Here is a 20,353-nt window from a genome sequence, read left to right on the forward strand (position 1 = left end):
CCACTGGGTTGTGTCATCAGCAAACTTGTAGATGGAGTTGGAGCCAAATTTTGCCAGAGTCATGTGTGTATAAGGAGTATAGTAGGGGATTAAGTACGCAGCCTTGTGGGGCCCCAGTATTGAGGACTAACGTGGAGGAGGTGTCGTTATATATCGTTACTGATTGTGGTATATGGGTCAGGAAGTCGAGGATCCAGTTGCAGAGGGAGGAGCCAAGTCCTAGGTTTTGGAGTTTGGATATGAGCTTGGCTGCAGTTTTGGTGTTGAAAGCAGAGCTGTAGTCACTGAACAGTCTAATGAAGTACCGTACCGGCTCCCCAAACAGGCTCCGGAATGTGGTGAATAGGGGCATTTCGCAGTAACTTCATTGAAGCCTACTTGTGACAATACGCGATTATTATTATTATTATTATTATTAATGTAGGAGTCCTTGTTGTTGGTATGTTTCAGGGATGAGTGTAGGGCCAGGGAGACACCGTCCGCTGTGGACCGGTTGCAGCGGTAAGCAAATTGCAATGGATCAAGGCAGTCTGGAAGTATGGAGTTGATGTGTACCAACCTCTCGAAGCACTTCATTACGATCGGTGTCAAGGCCACCGGATGGTAGCCGTTGAGGTACGTTGCCAGGTTCTTCTGTGGCACCGAGAGACGGTTGTGGCCATTGGGTGCTTTTCCCGTGATCTGGAATGCAGCAACCGATCACTCCATTACCCTCCTGACACCTGCCTCTGACCCACCCGTGGGTCGTGACCCTGAGTTTGAAAAACCCTGTGATATAGCAACAGGTGGGGGTCATTCAGCAGATCAACAAACGCTCTAATGTCTCTTTAATTTAAATAATACAATAATTACTTTCCCGAGAAGTTGTGAGGGCAGATAGAAGTTTATTTTCTCTTTACTAATTAACACATCTTTTAACATGATGGAGGTTTGCACTTTACCAACTTGGTTTATTTTGTATCTGGAATTAAGATTGGCGTTTGGCTGAGGAACTCAGTCGAAATTTGAAAGGACTTTGGTTCTATCATGCCTCTATAGTTTCTGGGGTTTTGAAGAACGAGACATCACCTCATTGAAATGTTTTAAATTCTCAGAGGGTTTGACGGGTCAGATGCTGTTTCCGCTGGCTTGAGATTCTAAAACTAGGGTCGCCGTCTCCGAGTAAATGGTCAACCTTTAAGATTGGATTGAGGAGAAATGTCTTCACTCAGGGGGTTGTGAATTGTTGGGGATCTTTACCCCAGGGAGTTGTGGAGGCTCAGTCATTCTATATATTGAACGATTCCGGCTTGGGTCACTGTCTGTGCGGAGGCTGCGTATCCTCCCCGTGTGTGCGTGGGTTTCCTCCGGGTGCTCCGGTTTCCTCCCACAGTCCAAAGATGTGCAGGTTAGGTGGATTGGCCATGCTAAATTGCCCTTAGTGTCCAAAATTGTCCTTAGTGTTGGGTGGGGTTACTGGGTTATGGGGATTGGGTGGAGGTGTTGACCTTGGGTAGGGTGCTCTTTCCAAGAGCCGGTGCAGACTCGATGGGCCGATTGGCCTCCTTCTGCACTGTAAATTCTATGACAATCTATGATAATCTATGATAATAGCTTTTCAGAGAGGGGTAGAGGGTGCTAAAGTGGAGTTGAGGTAGAAGATCAGCCACAATCTTATTGAATGGCAGAGCTGTCTCGAGGGGCTGAATGGCCCACTCCCCCTATTCCTAATATTCTTATCCAGTGGTTTGTTCCTCACTAAGGATGTTTGTGGTTGACAATAGGAAGCTTAGATATTTGTCCCCCTATGATTACCATTTCTCCTGTTTTGTAAGAAAATCTTTCCAGGGATCAGCAATTATCTAATTATTGGACAGGCCATAAAAACCTGGGAGGTTGACCCAAAGTATCTCAATTCACCAAAATCGCAATTTGTTGTGGCTCCGGATTAGATAAAATTATATTTTGCTTTGTTACTGAGCACCGTGGGTCCAGGATGTGGTTTTACAAAGGAGTTTGAAGATTTATGAATTTGTTTCAAACAACATATTGAAGCTATTTCAGCAACTCCAAGGCTTTAATATAAACGGTATTGATTTCTTGCAATTCCTTCAGCATCTTGACTCAACTGAACAACTAATAACCAGGGTACTTATTCAGTGACGTTTCTAGACACACACCATGCCCTGTTTTTGTAGAACTCCAAGCAACTAATCTTATATTTATGCCTCCAGATAAGTAAAAAAGTCTTTAGTTACACGCAGTCTGTTAGCTTTTCCTTTTCAAGTTTTGACCCATGATTACTAAGTCAGCCGTCGGCTTAAGTGGTGAACAAGGTGAGACCAGGTTTTATTAGCCTTGGTTCACTTGAAATATTTCTCCAGTACCCGGAACCACTTCAAATGGATCGCGAAAAGTTCATGGAAGTTTCCGAATGGGAAACATGGAGTGAGCCATTACTTGGGGTTGTCCTGTGCCAATACACATGCTCATTGCCCCTCATTACCTCCTCCAACCAAGGTCTTTTTTCCAGTGAACTCAAGCCATGTGCTGATCCTGTCGACTTGAATATTTTCAGAATGAAGCAGCTCAGTATGTTTCCTGCCATTATGATGCTAGTCTGATATTTCTCTCTCTTAATTCCAATACAACAAGGAAAGTGAGACAGCAATACACTGTACACAAATTGGAAAACTCTTTTATAAGAGTTGTGTCTGTGAGAGTGAAGGAGATAAATAGTGGAAGACATGACAAGGTGCTGAGAAATAGCACCTTGTACCAGACCTATTTTACCAACTCCCAGGGCTATTTTACTGTGTAGTGTTAGCATCTAGTTAACTATTAAAGTAAACCACCAATACATGACCTTTAACAAGCACACATGTAAATTAATGAGGATTGTAATTGAGGAGATTCACCAAGATGAAACAGTGTTTCTAAGCTCTTTAGTAACAGGCAGAGGCCATTTAGTCTCTTAAGCATGTTCTGCTATACAATGAGATTGTGGCTGATACAGTTGTACTGGCTGTATGTCCCTTTGTGATCTGGAATGTGCTACCTGAAAAGGAAGTGGATGCTATTCAACAGTAACTTTCAAAAAGGGAATCAGATACATGCTCGAAAATAATCCATTTGTAGGGCTCTGGGGAATGGGCAGGAGAGTGGGGCTATTTGGAAAGCTCTTTCAAAAGAGCCTGTTCAGGCACAATGGGCTGAATGGCCTCCTTCAGTGCTCTGAGAATCTGCAATTTTTTTTTTGTCTAGAGCTAGGAGAGTGCTATTGGAAATAGCTGTGTGTAATACCCTGTGACCTCCCATCCTCTCAACCTCCCTTTCTTTCTTCATTATGGGTGGGACAATTGTTTGCCATAAGGTAGAGAAAGCAATTATTTACCCGGGCAATTATCATTTGGTTCAGCGCTGCGCTGGCCAAGATTTTGGTGTAGTTTGCCTGATTACCACCATCTCAATCACGGTTGAGGCCTGTGACATGGAACATAGAGGAAAGACAAAATAAAAATAAGACATATTTTTGCAAAGACGTAAACATAATGCAAGAACCCGAACTACTGCTGAGGGGACGGTTGATCTTTACAGAGACTCCAAGTGCTATTTGTAAATGCATATGATTGTAATTAATTTACTTATTGACATGATAATATATTCTGCACAGGCAATTAATCTTCTGTTTAACCTGAATCTTGGCTGCTTTATGTGCTGTTGCAGTCCCATTATTGCTTCTCGTTTCCTCCTCTGCATGTTTGCTGTTTAGTCCTTCAACTTGCCTTGTTACGGATCATTTTCCCTCAACTTTAAAATCCCCCTCTAACCAAGAGAATCTGCCTTTAAACTAGAGCATAAAAGGGGGCAGAATACATTTGTGAAAGCAAAATCACTGTTAAAATATTCACATTAAAGTGATGCTAATATACTCGGTGTTGTGAGACATGGCAACTTTAGCCATGCCACACCAGAGTATGAAAAAAATTGCATTAAAACCAATTGACCTTAAACTGGTTGCTAACTCATTTCTTTTCCACTTTACTGAGAACCAGTCTAAAAGCAAATCCAATGAGTACCTTTCCGAATGCTTGTGCCTCTTAAATGACTACTTTCATTTTAGTTCTTGTCCTATGAGTTTCAAATAATCTATTACTTTCCAATTCTGTCTTTTTCACCCTTCAATCAATTTCTTCTTACAGCTTTTGATGTATTACTGCAATAAAGTTTCTAAAACAGTATGTGTAAAGAATATGGGGGCCATTCTCCGAGACCCGCGCCAGGCCGGAGAATCGCCGCAACCGCGCCACGACACCCCGACGCCGACGCACGATTCTCCGAGGTGCGGAGAATCGGCGCCATTTGCGCCGGCGTGTTTGATGCGGCGCGGGCCTCCGATTCTCCGGCCCAGATGGGCCGAGCGGCCGTGCAGATACAAGACAGTCCCGCTGGCACCGTTCATCCCTGGTCGCTGCCGGCGGGAACTCTGCGCGAAGGGTCAGGGGGCGGGTTGTGGAGGGGGGGGGGGAGGGGACTCCATCCCCCGGGGGGGCCTCCTATGGGGTCTGGCCCGCGATCAGGGCACACCAATCGGTGGGCCGTCCTCTCCCCCCCCCGGGCTTACTTTCCTGCGCGGCCGGCCCCTGAACACCAACGCCATGTTGAGTCGGGGCCGGCATGCTGAAGAAGTCCCCCGCGCATGCGCAGGTTGGCGCGGTGCCCATTTGGCGCCGGGAAGGGAGGCTGGAGCGACGTGAACCGTTCCAGCGCCGTTCTGGCCCCCTGTGGGGGACAGAATCGGTCGTCCCCGTGCCGGTTTTGCGCCGTCATGAAACGCGACGGCGTTCACGACGGCGCGAACACTTGGACTCCATTTTGGAAAATGCCCCCTATAGGTCTACATTTGTCACTTCACAGAACCCCATAATTTTGGTTTCCTTTCTCACCTCCTTGTCTATGACCACTGACCTACTGCTCAGCCAACCTGGAGGCTGGCTGTAGCACAACTGACAATGTCGCTATTGGACATTCCAAAGTCCCACAATATCTATGCTGATGCCCACAGTGTGGTACTGAGGGAGTGCTGCACTGTCGGAGGCACTGTCTTCCAGGTGAGATGTTGAACTGAGGCCCTGTTTGGCCTCTCGTGTGGATGTAAAAGATCCCATAGCCACTATCTTGAAAGGCAGCAGGAGTCCCAATTATACATGCCAATATCTATTCCTTCACCAGCAGCTGAAAGTAGACTTTTATGACATTGTTGCTTATGGGATCTTGCTGTGTGTAAATTGGCTGCTACATTTCCTACATTCCAACAGTGACCACACTTTAAAAATGAACTGCATTGGCTGCTGGGTGCGTGCAACACCTTGAAGTCATGATGAACGTTATACAAATGCAAGTCTTTCTTTAGCTGATATATCACATATTTCGCTCCCATATGCACATGGAAGTAGATTTTATGAATGAACAATTGCACTGTAAGTTTTTTCATGAAGGAACCATATATCAAGGATTCCGACATAACGATCACTGCATCCCCCGTGGTTTCCAACTCAGACATCTGGCCAGAATTCTGTAAAACTGATCCCATGTGTATTTTCACCAGGTTCCCCTGTGCTCTCTCCCCACTCCAGCCACCACCCCCCCCCCCCCCCCCACCCGCAGCCCCATCCACCCACCCCACTTAAATAGAATTTTGCAGCTTCCCATTAAGCAGCACAAGTTACTGCCTGGTTGGGAGTGGGAATTCACAGCAACAATCGCCGGCGCTTGGGCAGGTTCATCGATGTGTGGAGGAGAGAGCTTGGAAACTGGTCATGGTTAGAGAGGGTGATTGGGGGCCGGAGGTGGAGGGAAGAAGCCTGTGGGCAGGAGAAGCCAAGGTTTCGCTGTCTGGGGGTATCAGAAAACCACTGCTCGTTCACAAGGAAATTTCAAGGAATTGAAAGAAACCTTCCTCACTTACACATCTTGCTCTCAATCCCGCTCCTGGATGATTAGTGCTGAGCGGAGAAGGCGCTATTTCTCTCGGATAATATTATTGTCAGGCTCCTATAAATTTACTGGAGCCTAATCTGTGTATTTAGGATTTGCGCTACCAACTGAAAATTGTTAATGGTTAAGAATCATGCTCCATTTTAATTACTGTCCAGCTTGCATCCCCAAGTTTGAGGGGGAATAGTGACATAAAGGGCATTGGCGGCTGGCATAACAGTTTGCCATTCTTCTTCCCCATTCCGCCGCCGCCCCGGGTGCGAGGACGGTGCTATATCTCACTCAGAACATGCCCATTTATATCCATCATGGCAATCGGTGGAGGGATTGCCCTTCCACGATGACAACCTGCAGCACGGGGCCTTTAGGGGCAGCACGGTAGCATAGTGGATAGCACAATTGCTTCACAGCTCCAGGGTCCCAGGTTCGATTCCCGGCTTGGGTCACTGTCTGTGCGGAGTTTGCACGTCCTCCCCGTGTGTGCGTGGGTTTCCTCCGGGTGCTCCGGTTTCCTCCCACAGTCCAAAGATGTGCAGGTTAGGTGGATTGGCCATGTTAAATTGTCCTTAGTGTCCAAAATTGCCCTTAGTGTTGGGTGGGGTTACTGGGTTATGGGGATAGGGTGGAGGTGTGGGCTTGGGTAGGGTGGTCTTTCCAAGAGCCGGTGCAGACTCGATGGGCCGAATGGCCTCCTTCTGCACTGTAAAAATTCTATGAAACCTGGCATCGGTGGCCACTTTTAAATCAATTTTTTAAAACTAGGCCTCAGAAGCCACCCTCCTGAAAAGAACGACATACACATCCTCTGGCTACTAATTGGTCAGCTCGACAGAAATCTGGGTTGGGTGACTATTCCTGAGACGGTGCGGGATTGGGACCTGCGTTTGATCCTGCTGTCAGGGAACAATCTGGAAAATCCAGCCCTAAACCGCTCCCCCCATACATTAGTATCTTACATTTCTGAGACTGTGCCGGCTAAGGTTATTCATGAAGGTGCTGCCTTCTCAACGTTGCCTCTCGTCTGAGGTGTGGTGATCCTCAGGTTAAATCACCAGCAGTCAGCTCTCGCCCTCAAAGGGGAAAGGAGTCTATAGTCATCTGGGACTCTGGCGTAATTTCTTACTTTATATTTTTGAGACCTGTCTCTTGCATTTTGAATATCATACTTAAAATTTAATCATCTATGTATATAAACTTATATCTATATATTTATATACTTACATTTATATTTATATATTACACTAGATCGCTGACTGTGCGGAGTTTGCACGTTCTCCCTGTGCCTGCGTGGGTTTCCTCCGGGTGCTCCGGTTTCCTCCCACAGTCCAAAGATGTGCAGGTTAAGTGGATTGGCCATGCTAAATTGCCCCTTAGTGCCCAGGGATGTAGAGTTAGGGTTACGGGGACAGGACAGGTGGACGGCTTGTGGACCTGGGTAAAGTGCTCTTTTGGAGGTTCGGTGCAGACCCGCTGGTCTGAATGGCCTCCTTCTGCACTGTAGAGATTCTATAAGATTTGGGATGGAAGGAACTGGATTTCTGACAAATGCTTTGCAAAAGAAACAATTTTCGCAACATTTTGTTTTTGCTGACTTTGCTAATCTTTAGAGGGGTCCTCTTGTTTTTTTAATTCTCCTTATTAAGGTTAATGCATAGTGGAAATCCTGTGGAGGTCTTTTAGAAAAGAGGCCGCCATTAATGTATTCTTTTAAATAGGGCCAGTCAACAATTAAAATTAAAAAGTTCAGAGATGCATTTTCCAACCATTGTATTGGATTACACTGCACAAAGCAAAAAGCCAAAACCTTTAGCAATCAAAACAAAAGAGCAGCCCTTACTGGAAACACCTGTGGAGCCCTACCACACACATGCACTGGAACATTCCATGCACTGTTTATGGTTAGATTGTGGAATGCTGTGTTTAGGGAGAAAACATCTATTCCTGCTAAACTCTGGAACTCCATAGTTGAAGAATGGTTCACTTTTACAGCAACTCTAGTTAATGATGGTTCAGCGTGCTTCAGGACATCTGCATGCATGTATGGGCCAGTCTGTTTTTCTTCCCACAGATGCTGCCTGAGCATGTATTTCCAGCACTTTCTGTCTTTGTTTCAGATTTCCAGCACTCGCCAAGATCTTTACCTTGTCTTAGTATTTAATTCGATGCCCCATCTCTCCCAAGTACTTGCTCCTTGAAGAAAGTTTGCTCTTCCCTCCTTTAGGAGTCTCTAATTTCTTCCAGTTTTAATGAAGGGTTATCAACCTGGAATGGTGATTCTAGTTTTCTTTCATCCAGCAGATGCTGCCTGATCTGCTGAGTGCTTCATTGGTCCTCTCCTGCCACTGTTCACGCTCGACCTCCACCTGGCCCTGTCAGAGGCGTTCAAAATGGTTGGCACCTTCGCCGATCCTTCTTCACCAGTTTGGGTGGTCTCGAGCAAGAGATCTGCACTTATCATAGAACAGAAGCTCTACAGTGCAGAAGGAGGCCACTTGGCTCAAAGAGTCTGCACCGACCCTCCAAAAAGGCCCCTCACCTAGGCTCACTTCCTCGCTCTAACCCTGCCACCCCACTTAACCTGCACATGAAATGAGAAAATTAAATGGAAATTACTTATTGTCACAAGTAGGCTTCAAATGAAGTTACTGTGAAAAGCCCCTCGTCGCCACATTCCGGCGCCTGTTCGGGGAGGCTGGTACGAGAATTGAACCATGCTGCTGGCCTGCCTTGGTCTGCTTTCAAAGCCAGCGATTTAGCCCTGTGCTAAACCAGCCCCTAAGATCTTAATAAAACATCTTTGGACTGTGGGAGGAAACTGGAGCACCCGGAGGAAACCCACCCAGACATGGGGAGAATGTGCAAACTCCACACAGACAGCGATCGAAGGCCGTAGTCGAACCATGGTCCCTGGCATTGTGAGGCAGCAGTGCTAACCACTGTGTCACCATGTGCCACTGGTGGGCATGTTGCATTTTTTAGGGAGGTTTTGAGGACGTCCCTGAAACGTTTCCTCTGACCTCCTGGTAACTGCTTGCTGTGATGAAGCTCCACGTAGAGAGCTTATTTTAATAGTCTTGTGTCAGGTTTGGGGACAATGTGGCCCACCCATCGTAGCTGATTAACCATGACCAGTGCCTCAATACTGGGGATGTTTACTTCCTTTCTATTCATTACCATATTGTCTCTCGATATTATGGCACTGAAGATTTGCAATGTCAATGGACAGCTAAATCCTATTGTTCCTCACTTACGCTGTAATTTGAAGAAGGATAGGAAAGTTTCTTTGCGTGTCCTGGGATCAAGATATATTCCCCCAACAATCAGATGATCTGATCATTATCACATTGTTGTATATGGGAGATTGCTGTGTACAAATTGGCTGCCATGTTTGCTATATTCCAACTGTGACGGCAAAGTGATTTTGGAGGTCATGAAAGGTGATCTGAGGTCATGAAAGGTGTTATATAAATATTTCTTTCTGTTTTTCTTGAATATGTTCAATCTCACTAAAATGCATATGGAAACGAACTTTAATGAAATGACACTTGCAGTGCAAAGCCATGCATACCAGGAATTCAGGATCAAGATCACTGTATACATAACAATTTTTATTTTGGAAAACTTGGCAGAACGTTGAAGTGTGCTGATTTTCTGATTGCATAAAATTCAAAAGTAGTGGAACTATGTTGAACTTGTGCAGGGCACCCTGCTCAGGCTTCACTTAGAGCATTGTGCACAGTTCTGGTTCCCAAATTATAAAATGGACATGGAAGCCCTGGGAAAATTGCAAAGGAATTTTCAAAGGTAAAAATTCAAAGCTCCAGAGAAAGATTCAACAGGTTGGGTCAATTTGTCTTTCGAGAAGAGAAGACAGAGGAGAGCCAATGGAGAGTTTAAAATTCTGAATGGGTTGGGCAGGGTAGATGTGGAGAGAATGTTTCCACTTGATGGAAAATCAAACACTAGTGGTCATAAATACAAGATTGTTACTAATAAATCCAATAGGGAAATAAGGAGAAGTTTCTTTTCTCAGAGAGTGATTGAGGTAAATAGCTTAGATATTTTCAAAAGAAAAGCTGGACTAGTACGTGAGGGAAAAAGGAATAGAAAGATTTGACAAAGACTGAGATGAGGTAGATGGAATGGGAGGAGATTTATGTGGAGTATAAACAACAGCACTGACTAGTGGGACTGAATGGCCTCCTTCTGCGCTGTATGTTTGGTTCTTGCAAACTGGCCATTCCTCTATCAGAATGTGCAGACATTTCCCTTCACAGATCTGACTGAAGATACTTTTGAGTCACTGGACCGTGTAGCCTCGAGTGTCTATTATTGTTCACTACCTGTAGGCTCTGGGTCTGTACCTCACGGTGACACAACACCAGGTGGGCCATTCTTCTGAAAATGAATACACAGAGAAACAGAAGTATCTTGTGCATTTTTCAGACATGGATATTAATTCTGATATTTGAAAGGAGGCACTAGCCAAAACCGACTGGAAATCACACACGGGTCAGTCCAATTCACCCGGTCCGTGTTGCCCAGCACAATCTGGATCATGCCCTCGCTGGACGTGATCCATATAATTTCACTTAAATAAGCCATTTGGTTCATTTAAATATGCATGGGTTATTTGAGACCGCATTCTCCCGGTGCCCAGGAGTCACTGGCAACACCAGCAAGGCCTGAACCCGGTGCCGATTTGTACTAGTCTCCACAAGCGGAAACCAGGCGTGATGGTCACTCCAGATTGGTTGGGACAGGTAAGCAACCTGGCACTCCTCCAGCACCTGGGCGCATGACATTGCCACTGGACACTCTAGCGATGGCTAGTTGGCGCTGCCAGGGTGTCAGGGGCATTGTCCAGATGCCAAGCTGTCAGTACCCAGGTGTCAGGTTGGCACTACCAGGGCCTGAGGATGGCCATGCCCATGAAAGGGGGATGAGAGGGGTATGAAGGGTGGGGGGTGAAGGAGAGTATGAAAGGGTTTCATAAGGTTGGGAGAGTGAGGAAGGTTCCTGAAAGTGGGGGTGCTTAAAGGGGTGTGGGGGGCCTGAAAAAGGGGGTCCCACAGTGACCCCACAGCAGGGTGTCCTCACTTGGGGGGTGGCATTGCCTGTGGGTGGAGGTGTGGGAGATCCTCAAGCTCACTTAGAGATTGGGGCACTCTTCCAGAATAATGCCCAACCTCTGAGGAGATGGTCTCTAGGCGAGCTTAGTTCCCCACTGCTGAAAAGAAATATGGGCTAGACAAGGAAGAACCTCCCCAAGGCCTAAATGTTGTTTTGTGTGAGTTTGGCAGGGTGTTTCCCGTCAGTTTTTGGATGAGATCCAGACCTGGATTCAACCACTTCAAAGAGAGCTAAATGCTCCCAATTTCCAGCTCAGCAATTCAAAATCATTCACACGTGAAGGGGGTGATTGGAATGCACTTTACTCTCTTTGATGTGGTTGATGTTTGTAAACATTGTGTTTACAGTATTTAGAGTTACTCATTCACAAGGAAGATGAATGAAGCCAGGCTGACACATGTGTTTGTGGAAGCTAAATGATCCAAGGGGTTTAAACACACGTCAATGCTTTTCTCTTTCCAGGAATGGACACGTCCTGCTTCCTCAGTCTGAGCCAACAGGTGTATGCCCAGGTGAGTGTTACAGCAGTGACTTTTTTTCACTGACCCTGTCGAGACTGCTCTCTGGCTTCCAGACAGGGGTTTCTTTTCTGGAGGTGTCTGTGTGGAGGGGGGGTTCCCTTTAGTCAGGGGGCCGGGCCCCTGGGGCGTCTCACTATTTAGGGGTCCCTATCGGGTCCCTTTAGTCATGGGGTCTCTGGAGGATCTCCCAATTTAGGGGGTCACTGGGGATGATCCCCTTATCCAGAGAGCCTTGAGGGGGCTGCTATCCGGTGGTCTCTGGGTATCTCCCCAGTCAGTGTTTCTCAGGGGGGTCTTCCTATTTAAGGGGTCTCTGGGGTGTCCTGTTTTAGTGGTCTCTGGGGGCAGTAGTGGCGGGGGGAGGGTCTGGTAGGGGCGGGATGGGCTGGCTGTGCATTGTGGGGGGAGGTAGGGTGGCCTTCATCTGGAGTTTGGTGACAGCTCCCTGAATGGGTTACCCTCTGGCCAACAGCGAGGTCCATCACATCAGGGCCACGCTGGCAAATATCAGTAACGGGTAGCCCCTGTCGCAAAGCAACCAGCCCCTCAGCCGGGGATGGCATCCCTCGTACATGCCGGTGATGTATGACCGCGACAACACGTATGAGTCTTGTACACTGCCCGGGTAACGGGCGCAGACGTGCAGGATCATCATGCGGTGGTCGCAGACCACCTGTATGTTCATCGAATTGGTCCCCTTCCTATTGGTGAACACGGCCCTGTTATCTGCAGGTGGCCGCACGGCGACGTGCATCCCATCAATCGCGCCCTGGACCATGGGGAACCCGGCCACGGCAGAGAAGCCCACGGTCCGGGCATCTTGGCTGGCCCGGTCCACAGGGAAGCGGATGTAACGGTGCGCCATGGCATATAGGGCGTCTGTCACTGCCCGGATGCACCGGTGCACCGATGTCTGCGATATGCCGGACAGGTCCCCACTCGGTGCCTGGAATGACCCCATTGCATAAAAGTTCAGGGCCACCGTAACCTTGACGGACACGGGGAAAGGGTGTCCCCCGCCAGTGCCACGCGGTGACAGGTGCGCCAGCAGGTGGCAGATGTGTGCCACGGTTTCCCGGCTCATTCGGAGTCTCCTCTGCATTCTCGGTCCGTGAGGTCCTGGTATGACTGCCGGGGCCGGTACACACGGGGCGTCCTCGGGTGCCTCCGTTGCCGTTGGGCCGCGACGTCCTCCTCCCCCTCCTCGTCCTGTTGGTCAGGTGTCCCTCCAGCCTGGCCGGCTGCCGCCTGCCCCTCTGCGGCAGCCTGCTCCGCCTCTCTGGCACGCTCCTCCTCCTCCTCCTCATCCAGGACAACATGGACATTAGCGGCTGTCGCCACGGCGGCCAACATCGCTGGCTGATCGGAAAACATGACAGCCTGGTTGGGGGGGGGGGGGGGGGGGGGACACACACACACGACAACATGTCATCATTGCCCATACCCCTTCCTCCCCCCAGCCAGGTGGCATGGACCGCATGGGTCCGACTGTTGGAGGCTGGCACCTGGCCAGGTGGACCAACTCACCCCCCCCCCCCCCCCACGTCCCTCCCCGGCACGGGCCCCGTCCCCCTCCCCGGCATGGACCCCATCCCCCTCCCCGGCACGGACCACATCCTCCTCCCCGGCACAGACCCCATCCTCCTCCCCGGCACGGACACCATCCCCCTCCCCGGCACGGACCCCATCCCCCTCCCCGGCACGGACCCCATCCCCCTCCCCGACACGAACCCCCCCCATCCCCCTCCCCGGCCGGGACCCCCATCCCCCTCCCCGGCACGGACCCCATCCCCCTCCCCGGCACGGACCCCATCCTCCTCCCCGGCACGGACACCATTCCCCTCCCCGGCACGGACCCCATCCTCCCCCCCGGCACAGACCCCATCCTCCTCCCCGGCACGGACACCATCCCCCTCCCCGGCACGGACCCCATCCCCCTCCCCGGCACGGACCCCATCCCCCTCCCCGGCACGAACCCCCCCCCCCATCCCCCTCCCCGGCACAGACCCCATCCTCCTCCCCGGCACGGACACCATCCCCCTCCCCGGCACGGACCCCATCCCCCTCCCCGGCACGGACCCCATCCCCCTCCCCGGCACGAACCCCCCCCATCCCCCTCCCCGGCACGGACCCCATCCCCCTCCCCGGCATGGACCCCATCCCCCTCCCCGGCATGGACCCCATCCCCCTCCCCGGCACGGACCCCATCCCCCTCCCTGGCACGGACCCCATCCCCCTCCCCGGCACGGACCCCATCCTCCTCCCCGGCACTCATCCCCCTCCCAGCACTCCCCCGGAGCCCAGCCCACTCTAACCACCCCCCCCCCCCCGCCGCACACACACACACAAAACCCTACACACACCTCTCCCCCACACATTCAGACTGCGGCCACGCCATCGCCTCTCCAGCGGCCATCCCCCCAGGCCGTCACCCACCTCCACGCTGGTCGGCGTAAACCTTGAGCACTGGTTGACGCCGATTGAAAGGTGGTTTGATTTACGCCGACGTGACCCGTGATCACGTCGGCGGGACTTCGGCCCATCCGGATGGGAGAATAATGGCAGCCCCAAAATCCATTGCCTTGCGCCCACCTGTGCCATTCTCCGAGGTGTGCAGCGCCATTGACGCCCCGCCGACTTTTCTCCCTTCGGAGACTTCGGCGGGCGGCGGGGCCGGAATTCACGGCGGCCAACGGCCATTCTCCGACCCGCTGGGGGGTCGGAGAATCTCGCCCAAGATCATTTTTACAAAATCAGGGGCGTCATTCTCCGACCCCCCGCCGGGTCGGAGAATGGCCGTTGGCCGCCGTGAATCCCGCCCCCGCCGAAGTCTCCGGTACTGGAGAGTGAGCGGGGGCGGGAATCAGGCCGCGCCGGTTGGCAGGACCCCCCGCTGGATTCTCCGGCCCGGATGGGCCGAAGTCCCGCCCAGGAATTGCCTGTCCCGCCGGCGTAAATCAAACCTGGTATTTACCGGCGGGACCAGGCGGCGTGGGCGGGCTCCGGGGTCCTGGGGGGGGGGGGGCGCGGGGCGATCTGACCCCGGGGGGTGCCCCCACGGTGGCCTGGCCCGCGATCGGGGCCCACCGATCCGCGGGCGGGCCTGTGCCGTGGGGGCACTCTTTCCCTTCCGCCTCCGCCACGGCCTCCACCATGGCGGAGGCAGAAGAGACTCTCCCCACTGCGCATGCGTGGGAAACTGACAGCGGCCGCTGACGCTCCCGCGCATGCGCCGGGAAACTGACAGCGGCCGCTGATGCTCCCGCGCATGCGCCGTATTTCCGCGCCAGCTGGCGGGGCAACAAACGCCATTTCCGCCAGCTGGCGGGGCGGAAATCCCTCCGCCGTCGGCCTAGCCCCTCAATGTTGGGGTTAGGCCGCCAAAGATGCGGAGCATTCCGCACCTTTGGGCCGGCGCGATGCCCGTCTGATTGGTGCCTTCTTTGGCGCCAGTCGGCGGACATCGCGCCGTTGGGGGAGAATTTCGCCCAAGTTCAGGATATTTTCTTAACCAAACTTTGCTAGTGTAGATGCCAAGAATCAAATAAAAACATAACACAGGCAGAGAGCTGTGATGCAGAGAACATAAATTTGCCTCACATCAAGGGAAACCTACTAATAAATGGCAGAAAAGAGGAGCTTTTAATGGAGAATGAACTGCTTGGTCCAGATGGCCTGTTTCTGCGTTGTACACTAAATGCATTCCTGGCATGATTCTCCAGTTTCCCAGCCGTGTGTTTCCCAGCAGTGCGCCATTTGCTGGCCCCGGGGTTCTCCCTTCCTGCTGCTTGTCAATGGATTCCCATTGAAGTCACCCCGCGGCACTGGAAACCCGCCGGCAGGAGCAGTGGCAGGATTCTCCAAGCTAGACGCGGGGGCGGAGAATGGGGCATCAGACCCGCGATCGGGTCCGACGCCTTCCCACGATTCTCCGCGGACCAGAGAATCACCGCCAGTCCCGTGCAGACGACGCGGCGCCGGTCGGGGGCCATTGAAAGAGGCCCCCGTGGTGATTCTCAGCTGGCAGCTGGCCAGGTTCCTGCCGGCGTGGTTCACTCATGGGGCGGGATTCTCCGCAATCGGCACGATGTCCGCCGACCGGCACCTTAAACGGCGCGAATCAGTCCGGCATCGCGCTGCCCCAAAGGTGCGGAATCCTCCGCATCTTGAGGGGCCGAGCCCTAACCTTGAGGGGCTAGGCCCACGCCGGACTGATTTCCGCCCCCCCCAGCTGGTGGGAAAGGCCTTTGGTGCCCCGCCAGCTGGCGCGAAACTGACTTTGCCGTGCGGCGCATGCACGGGAGCGTCAGCGGCCGCTCACGGCATCCCCGCGCATACGCAGTGGAGGGGGTCTCTTCCACCTCCACCATAGTGGAGACCATGGCGAAGGCGGAAGGGAAAGGGCGCCCCCACGGCACAGGCCCGCCCGCGGATCGGTGGGCCCTGACCGCGGGCCAGGCTACCGTGGTGGCACCCCCCCGGGGCCAGATCGCCCCGTGCTCCCCCCAGGACCCCGGAGCCTGCTTGCACCGCCTTGTCCCGCCGGTAAGAGAGGTGGTTTGATTCTCGCCGGCGGGACAGGCATTCCAACAGCGGGACTTCGGCCCATCGCGGGCTGGAGAATCGCCGGGGGTGGCCCGCCAACCGGCGCGGCGCGATTCCCACCCCCGCCGAATATCCGGTGCCGGAGAATTCGGGAACTGGCGGGGGCAGGATTCACGCCAGCCCCCGGCGATTCTCCGACCCGGCGGGGGGGGTCGGAGAGTCCCACCCCTGGTTCCACCCGGCAGGACCTCGGAGTGGTGGCTGCGGACCCAGTCTGTGGCCGCCCTGGTGGGGGGGCGGGGGGATCCATCACTGGGGGGGCCTCCAGGACGGCCAGGCTCGCGATCGGGGTCCACCAATAGGCGAGCGGGCGCAATCTAGGTCGGGCCTATATTGTTGGGGCCGGCTTGCTGTGTGGAATACTGCGGGGCCCTGTAAGCCCCCTTCAAAATAGAGAATCACTCTGGATTTCTCCAGGAAACTCCAGTGATTCGCGCCCGCTTTATTGCGGGCGTGGGGCCATAGCCCCATTTTCCGAGTATTCTGCCCAGACAATCCCAACGGCCAGAGAATTCTGGCTAGGTCAAATATAAATGGGGAGATGCAAAAATAATTTTTAAAAGTTTCCTTCTGACCAATCTCGTTGATGTTTGATTGTTGTTGGTAACGGCTTAAAATTAATTTTCACGAGAAGCATTGATTTTTAAAACAACAACTTCCTTCAAATGCACGTTTTAGTATAGTATTCTAAAAATGTGCAAATTCTGCTTAAAGGAACCTCATTGATAATAAAACAAGCAGGTAGAGGCTTAACAGGATCAAATTTATCCCAGAGAGATCAGAGTGTCGCCTCGATCTTTCTGCAAGGACTATTTTGACATGGGTCTACTGGCAGTAACACATTGCTTGAGGTAGAAACTCTTACACTACATAATACTGCCCTGTCTTGCAATGTTTCTACAGGACCCTGAGATTCGAGCTCAGCTTTCAGCTCTGAAAAAACACCACTGTATGACTTTGATTTAAGTTCGACAAGCCAGTACATCTCCATCACATTCAGAAATTGAATTCAAGAAACAAAGCACCTTTAACTCTTTGAGTTTTAATTTAGAATCAAGCAAAAGTGATGAATTCTGACCCACATTGAATTTGAGTGGTTTGAAAGAAGCTCTTTACTGGATGATACATCAATTCTGGCCGTTTGTTTATTACACACTCAAGGCTGAAACACAAATTCAGTGACCGCAGAGCAGGTTCCTATTAAAAGATGAGGAGTTGTTTAAATCTGGCCATGATACACACCACAATCTGCCTATTTAGCATCATAAAGCATTCAAACCTTAGGTTATGAGAAGAAAGAGCTGAAATATATTTGATGATTTTACTGACCTTCTTAAACTGAATGCAGAGGAAATTGATATGCATTGTAATTTATTGGGCATTAAACAGATACGGGACAATCCGATGTAGCTATGGAGCAGCCAGTGCCCAATCTGTACTGGCACTGAGTTAGCCCATGGAATACCTCAGAGGATTTTTGCGACCACATAGATTTTTAGTTAAGAATAACGATGAGGTTATCAACACTCATCTTTATTCCAGAATAAATTGTACTGCAACTTCCAGAATCCGCACACGCATGGTTAAAGGCGGAGATGCAGATGTTGTTCTCTGGGTTGACCTGTTCCTCCGTGTGTTGTGCTATATCAGTACTTTGCTGAGGGACTCAGCATTGAAAGACATGTTGGGCATGAAATTACAATATTCAGCCATAAACTACTTACTAAAACACACTGGAAAATGTTTGGGGTTTTCAATTCAGATATAAATTAATTTTTAAGAGTATGACAAGTCATAATTTCTGCCAAACAACCACTCATCTTTTATAAGTGTGCAGTCTCCTTCCTTCTGATATTAATTGTTATGTTTCTAAAAACTATGGGCTTGATTCTCCCTTGGGGAGACTATGTGCTGATGCCGGTGTGGGAACAGTAGCGTTGTACGACCGATAAAATGGCGCAAAATGGCCACCGATCCTCCGTCTGATGGGGGGCTAGCAGGTTGTAGGGTGGAGACGAGGGGTCTCTAGCGTGCAGACTTAGTCCGCAGTTCCCGAAAAAAAATACCACACACGCCACACGCCGTCGGGAACCCGGCCCATCGGGGGCGGAGCATCAGGGGGAGGGCCTCAGGTAACGTCCTGAGGCCATCACGTCGGCATGCGGTGTACTCACAGAGTTTAGCAATTTTCGAGGGGGCGGAGCATCGCAAAAGCGGCGCTGCCCCCGATTTCGGCACCAATATGGATTCTACGGCCAATCGCCGAACGCAATTTCAGCTTCGGAGACCGGAGAATCCCACCCTATTTTTTTTACTGTTTCCTTGACTTTTACCTCTTTCTCTCCCACAATTCTATCTTTCTGTGCCTCTTATTTTACTTTGTATACATGGTTTGGTACTGAATCAAATGTTTTAACTTGCACTCCCTGGTTCAGACCCTACGTGTCTCAGTGAGGACTTCAGTCTGATTAGATAAGGAGATGCACTGTTGCTTGCCATGTTATCTGGATCCCCTGTGGAGGACACGATTTTGAAATGCCTTTCTAATTCCTATAGGTTGCCACAGAAAAGCCCACTAAACAGCTGTAATAAATGGCAAGCACTGTCTTTTCTCTGCTGACCGTAAATTTTGGACCATTAAATACATTTTAATTTGGTAAACAAACCTCATGCTGCAGAGCCAGGGGGAGCAGGAGGTTTCTCCAACACCACAGGAGTCACCATTCGGCCTTCACGCCCTTTTCCCCCCATTACATATTCAAATCCCATCTTCCGGTATTTTACTGAGGGGTCACTGCCAATGAGGTGTCCAACATTGATGCCTCGAGTGTGCTATTGAGGAGTGGACCACTGATGCCTTCTTTTGGGCGAGCTGCCTGAAGAGTATGAACAACCTTGAATCACTACTAATAAGGCCTGAGAAGAAACTTCCTTTGCTCCATTTGTTTTGCACTATGCCCTGGATCCCGCAAGGATAGGAGGTCATTCTCCCTCTTTGCTCATTGTGGCTCTGATAGCTTGAAATCAGCTGGACAGAGATTAAGGGCGCAGTTTAATGGAAAAACAATAGAGTCCCATTTTGGGCGTGTTCAGCGGGCTGATCCCCAGCACTTGCAGAGAACGATTCTGCTATTAAACAGGACTCTGCTTCTTTACTGGGCCTCAGCAAACAACGCCCGCCAAGACCGACTTAGACTCATTTCCTGCACTAACGAGCCATGGCGCCCTGATCTCTTGACCCCCCATCTTGTGGCCTCCAAAGCCCCCCTTGCCCCAACTTGCTAATTAGGGGGTCCCCGCACCCCACCTCATAAGGGCAAGGCACCGCCGAGCCCGATCCCCAGCATGCATGGCTAAAATGCCACCTGGGCATCATGGCACTGCCAGCTGAGCACCATGGCAGTGTTCCTGCCAGTCTGGCAGTGCCATCTGGGAGCCCTGAAATTGCCATGGTGGCACTCAGGTGGCACTGCTAGGGTGCCAGGTTGGCACTGTGACAGTGCCCGGGTGGCAACGGGCGTGCCAGGGTACGACCCTGCCCAGAGCATCGTCGGCATAGACATATTCATGTGAGGCGAACTACTCACTTGAATATGGGCAGGATCCAGATCACGACAAGTCACAAGATCTCATTATAGCTCACGAGGCATAACGAGCGTCATGCGAGATATAACGGCCTTGTCGCATCCCGAGTCGGGTGTGATAAGACCAGCACTAAAACTCTGCCCATTCTTGCCCCATGTACCTGAACGATAGCATGCTTTTCACTGGGACCCCTCGTGGTCTATGAAGAGTATCGGGGAATGCCAACCATCTCAGAACCATCTCACTTTCCCCAGTACTGATGCCAGTGCCCCACAAATCGAAACCCACTTCTTTCACTCTCCCATTTTTAATGGGAGCAATGTGCTGGAAAGCTGATTCTCATATCGGACACACTTATCTCTCTTTCCCTCACATGCACCCACCGGTACAAACACACTCATTACCTCTCTCCGAGGCGAATACTCTCCCCCCACCATTCCTTTGCTGAGGCCAGAATCCCACCAGCTGCTTTGTCGAGGCTGCCTGTAGGCCATGTGCTGCCTCTCCTCATTGCTGCTAAATGTCCGATCAAA

General features: G+C 51.0%; 1 long non-coding RNA gene across 1 annotated transcript in view; it reads left to right on the forward strand.

Moving 5' to 3' along the window:
* Positions 1 to 20,353, forward strand: part of LOC140428716 (uncharacterized) — a 70,122-nt gene that overhangs the window by 40,777 nt on the left and 8,992 nt on the right. Inside the window, exon 2 of the long non-coding RNA XR_011948981.1 lies at positions 11,572 to 11,621. This is a non-coding gene — a long non-coding RNA (uncharacterized lncRNA). The remainder of the gene's footprint in view (positions 1 to 11,571; positions 11,622 to 20,353) is intronic.

This window comes from Scyliorhinus torazame, chromosome 1 (genome assembly GCF_047496885.1).
Source record: "Scyliorhinus torazame isolate Kashiwa2021f chromosome 1, sScyTor2.1, whole genome shotgun sequence".
In the NCBI taxonomy this organism is placed as follows: Eukaryota; Metazoa; Chordata; class Chondrichthyes; order Carcharhiniformes; family Scyliorhinidae; genus Scyliorhinus; species Scyliorhinus torazame.